Source organism: Andrographis paniculata, unplaced genomic scaffold, assembly GCF_009805555.1.
Source record: "Andrographis paniculata isolate CXL003 unplaced genomic scaffold, ASM980555v1 Contig46END, whole genome shotgun sequence".
Classification (NCBI taxonomy): domain Eukaryota; kingdom Viridiplantae; phylum Streptophyta; class Magnoliopsida; order Lamiales; family Acanthaceae; genus Andrographis; species Andrographis paniculata.
The window spans coordinates 3,552,948-3,559,363 of record NW_026137580.1 but is presented as its reverse complement, the minus strand read 5'-3'; positions in this window follow the sequence as shown (position 1 = coordinate 3,559,363).

Below are 6,416 nucleotides of genomic sequence, written 5' to 3'. Positions count from 1 at the left end.
TGTAATACTAGTACTTCAAAATTTAATTTAATATAGCTTCTTTCCCATCTACTTCATCTTATCCAATCGTATTACCTTCTAAAATCGGTTTTTGTTTCCCTAACGAACCCTATTCTTCTTCTTCCTCCCACTTTTTTGGCGGATCAATTTTTTTTTTTCTTCTCATTCTATTGTTTAAAAATTTTCCTACTTTATTTTGTTCTTTTTCAAAAAACAAAAATAAATAAAAACAAAATTACAGAAAAAAGAAAAAAAAAATTGAAAAAATTGGATATGGTAATGGAATCGGAACGGCCCGATTCCGGATTGGCTGAGTCGACCGGACTCAGCCGACATGGTGAACCATGACCTGGATGGACTAATAAAAAGAACTAGCAGGAGAGACAAAAGTATGGGAGAGAACTCAAATTAATTGTTCATGGCATAAATTAGCTGTGTCTATAATTAAATTAAGAACTTTAATTACAATAGTTAATTCATGAATGATCAACTGGGCTCGGCTCTTGTATTTGAATCCCCAGTGGGCTTTAAGGAGATGATCCCAATGGTCAATGTAGCCAAGGCAGAAGGAGCAGCAGCAGCAGCAGTGAAACAGCATGAAGAACCAGAATTTAGGAAGCAGCCAATGTCGGACAGCCAGCAGTACCTGTTTTAGCATAAAAAATTCGAAAACTAACATGTTTTAATTTTAAAAAACTGAAACGGAGGGATCCAGCGCAAAGTTTTCAAGCGCTCCTTTGTTACGAGCAGTCCAAATATAGTAAACAGTTGCCGCTAAGCTGGCAAACCTCAGCCGCAACGAAACTGAGCTAGTCCATACTCTTCTGAATGGTGTTGAGTTGACTTGGAGGTTGAATCCAGGAGCAAATTTCCTGCCAAATCTTAGAAGAAAAGAAAAGGTGCCGGATATCCTCCGCCTCGTCCTTACAGAGGACACACAATCAAGGAAGGAAATCCTTTCCGAGGACAGCCAGCCACAGGATAAACGAGTGCTTAGGAAGAGCGGAAGAGTTCCAATCGTAAGATACGGTATTGTTTGTTTTTTTGTTTTTTTTTTCTTTAACGATGTAGGAACTCGTAGCCGCTATCTGAAACACTGAGTAAACAATGTGAAGTATGTTATTCTTATGTTATACCATGCAAACTAGGCCAGACAAGGCAAGTCACACCGGTATTGTTCTTATTGTTATTCTTATGTTATATGTGAAGTGTGTTATTTTGGAGTGGAGAGGCTTTATGTTATGATAAATAAATGAAGGCAAAAGGGAAGGAGTTAAAAATATGGCCTGGAGCAGCATCTTATTATTATTATTATTATTATTATTATTTATTTATTTTTTTAAAAGTAACTTCTATATATTATATAAACAATTTTTTATATTTTATATAAAAAAAAACTTATATATACTCTTTTATATTAACTGTGTCCTCCCCTCTCTAATCCTACTTTGAGGTAATTTTATGGTTAATTCAGTCATTTTATAAATTTTATAATTAATTCATTTAATATTTTTTTAGCATACAAAAATCTATATTTATGTTAACAGTAACTTAATAGTAGGATATTGCAACATCTGTATTTATTGTATATTATTATGAAAATATCACAATATCCGAAATGTAACAATACATAAACTTTAAAAAAATTTACTTGTCCAGTTCGATTTAAATTAATATAGATTTGGAAGCACTGGCAAGCAAAAAAATTAATTTATATTATGAATAAATAAATTACATCAAAAGTATCAGAAAATATATATAGGGTTAGGGCCGGATTACACTGTGTCCATGTCATGTGCCATCAGTTTATTTTATTTAGAGTAAAAAAAAAAGTTTATTATGATTTATGAATTGTGCTATCAATAAAAAAAATTGCAATGCTTTATTAAAAATTTAAAATAAGTTGTTATCCAAAAAATTTAAATAGATTAGTTAAAATTTAAAATACCGCGGGTAACAAAATAATTAAAATTCAATCCAATTAAAACAATTAATTTACATTATATAAAAAATAATATCCCATAGATTCGTGTAGATACATCCTATAGAAGTAATATTCAACTTGCATATTCCAAAACCTAAGTTAATTCCATCAAATTTGTTAACGAGAAACTCTCCTTCCATAATTGTGATGGCTCCCGCTCGGCAAGGCTCTTATATAATTGTTACAAAAATACTACAATATCCGAAATAAAATAAAATAAAAATTAAGAATATCTGCTTATCCAGAACAATTTAAACTAATCCATATTTGAAAGTGCTGTCAAATCAAAAATTTTACAATACATAAAAAGTACTAAAAAAAGATATATAGGATTGAAACCTTAAGTTTATATATAGTATATACATATTATAACCCTGTTAAAAATGGTTGTTTGTTATCTTAACAAATTCTAGTCATATTCTTATTTTTAGGTTTGTTATAAAATTTCACAATCCAACATATATTATTTTAATAGATAATGTGCTTTTTATTTTTTTTTCTTGGTGTGTTTTTTATCTTTTACAATAAATTAGAGTAAATTTTTCTTATTCATAACAATATTAGCATTTAGTCCCATTAAAAATACATTAAACTACTTATTTTTACATTTTATTTATTTATTTATTTTACAAATAACACTATATATCTCATTCTTCCGTGCCAGGTCAGAAATTTTACTATAAAATAGGCAAATACATGTTAAAGTGAGAATACATCAATATATAAGAATTTTAATTTTACTATAGAATACGCAGACAATAATATCCAAATTATGTTTCTAAATTTAGGATATAATATCCAAATTATATCCCTATATTTTAGGATATAATTAAGCTTCATATCCCAACAAAGTCCCAACAAAGTCCCACTTGAAGACTGATTTCATATTTCACTTCAACAATTTACTTCATCGGCAACGACAGTGCCAAACCTCCTTCACTCATCGAGGCTAATTGAGGTTGAACACAACCTCAATTCCTCTAAAATCACCACTTTAGGCTGTCTTTTAGGATTGCTCATAAATCGGTTCACTACTCCTACTGCAAGTGCTTTCCACTTTCTAAATATATCAAAAGCAGCATATTTACACTTATGGAAATATACCCATACCTCTTTTGTAGCGTCGTCAATGAACGCAATGTAGTACTGTGAGCTTCCAAGGGTCGATACAGAAGCTGGTCCCCACAGGTCCATTTGAACCAACTTCAATTTTCCTTTTCCAGGTCTCTCTCACTCTTTGAGAACGCCACATTTCACTGCTTCCCAAAGATACAGTCCTCGGAAGGATACCATAAATTTGTACTTTTATTTATGGCCACGGAACTGATCCGTTTGCATGGTTTTCGTCATGTAGAGAGTTCCATCTTGTCTCCCTTACGCCACCACAATGAATCATTGAGTTTCATTCCACGACTTAGTTTCAAGAACTGTCGAGTAACCTACCTTATCCAATTGTCTCACGAAAATCAGATTTTGTTTCCGACCCGGGACATACCTCACGTCATTCAGTCTCCACTCCCCACCATTTAGTGTTCTAATTCAAATCATCCTTTTACCTACACTTTTCAGTGTCTCATTATCTGCAAGATAAACAACACTAAAACTACATGTGGTATAGGATTCTATGGTTCCCGAATCACTGCATGAGCGGAATGACGCTCCTGAGACCAAAATCCATGACTCCATTGGAATACTGACGCTCAGAATCAGCACATCGGATATCTCATCCACTTCGTTTTCCGAACCCTGATCCTTCTCCGGCGCCTGCACTGTTGTTTTAAGTCTCTCTAGCAGTTCCAACATATCACATGACTTGCATATTCGTTGTCCTTGTTCTTCGGCTTCAACTTTGACCATTGTTGATCTTCGCCATTTCCCTTTACCTCAGATCTACCCCTATTTTCAGCACTAAGGGAAAATCCAAATCCAAATCCAGTCGAGACATTCTCCAAAAGGGTTAGTCGAACCGCACTCATCGTATTCCCATTGATCTTTTTGTATCCGGCTCCATCCATGTCTTCAGATTTCTCCTTCAACGCTACCTCTAGATTTTTACCATACAGGTAATTTTCTATTTTGCATCTTCCAAAAACCGAAGTTCATTCCATCGAATATCTTGACAGCACGACCATCACCCATCTTGAGTCCACAAACGAACCTAAGGCTTTAACTTGTTATGAGAGCACATCGGATATCTCATCCGCTACATTTGCCGAAACCTTTATCCTTCCCTGTCCACCTTGCACCACCTATCACAAAAGGACCCGCTGCATGACCTACCACAATTTTCGAGACCGACCCAACACCGCCAAGAGACTTTCGACACAAAGCACCTCTGCAGGTCACAAGGAATTCCCACAACCACAACCAATGTCCGATGCCTCCCAATCCACCCTACCAATGAACCAAGCTCTGATACCACTTGTTACGGAAATTCCATAAATTAAAGAAAGGAAAACAAGGACAAAATAACACAAGAATTTGGTAACAAAGTTCGATCATGATGATTTACGTCTGGGAACGCTGCCAAGCCAGACACATGTTAAAGTGAAAATACATGAATTTTTATAGTCTAAGCCTATGACAATAATATCCAAATTATTTCTCTGAATTTAGGATAAAATATCCAAATCATATCCCTAAATTTTTCGAATATAATCAGGCTGCATATCCCAACAATATATAAAAACAATATTACCCTCGTTATTTTTCTCCTCAATCTTCCTTCCAATGGGTTAATTTTCATGCAAAATCAAACCACCTTCGTTGCCCTTCATTCATTCCCAATCGAAACGGATAGAAAACTCAAGGAATCTGGTTGTTGCTAGCTTCAAATGTAATTCAGAGCTCCCTTAGAGGCATGATTACTCTTAAATCTCATTGAATGAAATCTACCACTACAGTCATCTACTACTGTCTGCTGGAGACGATGCTCGAAGCTATTGGACTGGCCACTACCGTTGTCGATCGGTTTGTCAGATGAAAAAGTCGAGCCATTGCCGAAGCTATTGGTTGCCACGGGAATTTGACGCTGAGGTAAAGCTGTTGTGGTTGCCAAGCCCCCAAAAGCTATCTGCTACTGTGTGTGTGCCGCTCAGTTAATAATGAAAATAGCTTCCCAACTTTGAAAGGAAGGAATGTCGATTCACTTCCACGATTCAACATCATCTTGTTCGATTCTTTTTTGGTGAAGGCATAGAGAAAAAAGAAGAAAAAGAACGGAAGTTCCTGCATATGACTTCTATGCATTATTTCATAATTGTAATATGAATGCATTAATGCTAATTACGTCTTAAATGGGGCGGGTTAGTCCCAGACCTGCCCCGGACTCGGTCTTAGTGGGGCAAACTAATTATTGTGACATAATTTTTTTTAAAAAAATAAATTACTAAATAAATATAGTTTGTAATGTTAAATAAATTAATAGAATAAATATAAACTTGTTATATTAATTAAATCTAAACATATACTAGTTTAATTAGATAATTAGATTAAAAATAATTTAATTTGATTTATATAAAAAATTTATTTTTTGAATTTTAATTACATTATAAATTTTTTAAATATAGTAACTAATTTTTTACAATAAAATACACATAAGATAATTTATATACATATAATTGAATATAGATATAATACTCCTTTATCATTCCCTGTAATTTGTCATTTTATAATTTAATAATTTTTTTCATTAATACATTTTGTAATTATTGGATCAACAATATTGGAGATATAATAGTAATTTAAAAATAATAATATTAATAAATCTCTTTTACTTCTCTTTCCCTTTTTCCTTGTAAAAAAAAATTGAACCAAAATAATTTCAACTTTTTTTCCTCCCCCTTCCCTCAATTCCCCTCGATCCTAACAGATCCTAAGGCAATAATACCCATTCCAACGCCCCAATACATCATCAAACCCCTTATTATAAGAAATAAACAAACAAACTGGCTTCCTCATTATTTGCTTGCTGCCCAATCCCAATCCCAATGGCATCATTCATTCAATCGAGGTTGGTTATTTAACTATTCTTTCCTTCACCACTTGCCCAACAACACACCCATGCTCTGCTTTTGTCCTTTGACAACCCTTTTTCACCAAGTTAGCTAGTTACTAGTTATGTAAACAACAACTAATCTTTCCTTCCTTTGTCGTCAAGCTGGCTCATCCTCTACAAGGAAGATGCTCACACACACACACACACAAACAAAGAAAAAGAAAAAAGCAACTACACAGCCAGCCAACATAATAGTAAGTAGTAAATGATCTTAACTCTCTCGTCATCACAAATAATTGTTGGGTATCATATTGCACCACCACTCAATATTATTGGATAGGTGACTGATTGATTGTTAGTAAGTTTAATGCCTTATTGGTTATGTACTTGTAAGAAAACTGACTATAAGAACCAAGAAAAAGAGGCCGCAGAAAA